This window comes from Aptenodytes forsteri, unplaced genomic scaffold, assembly GCF_000699145.1.
Source record: "Aptenodytes forsteri isolate BGI_AS27 unplaced genomic scaffold, ASM69914v1 Scaffold97, whole genome shotgun sequence".
NCBI classification, from domain to species: domain Eukaryota; kingdom Metazoa; phylum Chordata; class Aves; order Sphenisciformes; family Spheniscidae; genus Aptenodytes; species Aptenodytes forsteri.
The window spans coordinates 2,316,410-2,316,640 of NW_008795036.1; positions in this window are offsets into that span (position 1 = coordinate 2,316,410).

Below are 231 nucleotides of genomic sequence, written 5' to 3' on the forward strand. Positions count from 1 at the left end.
GCCTTCCTGCCGACACCCCCTTCCGATCTCTTCCCGCCCCCCCCCCCCCTTCTGAGAACTGCGTTGAGCAACTCCATCCGGGTCCTCGTCCCGCGGGCTATGCCCGACTCGGCATCACGTGGGGCACGAGGGCGGTGACACGAGGCGTGACAGTGCGGGGGGAGGAGGAGCAGGGAAGTGCGACCCGGATTCTTGGCGCGGTGGCGGCTCGGGGAAGGGCTTGCGGCTGCG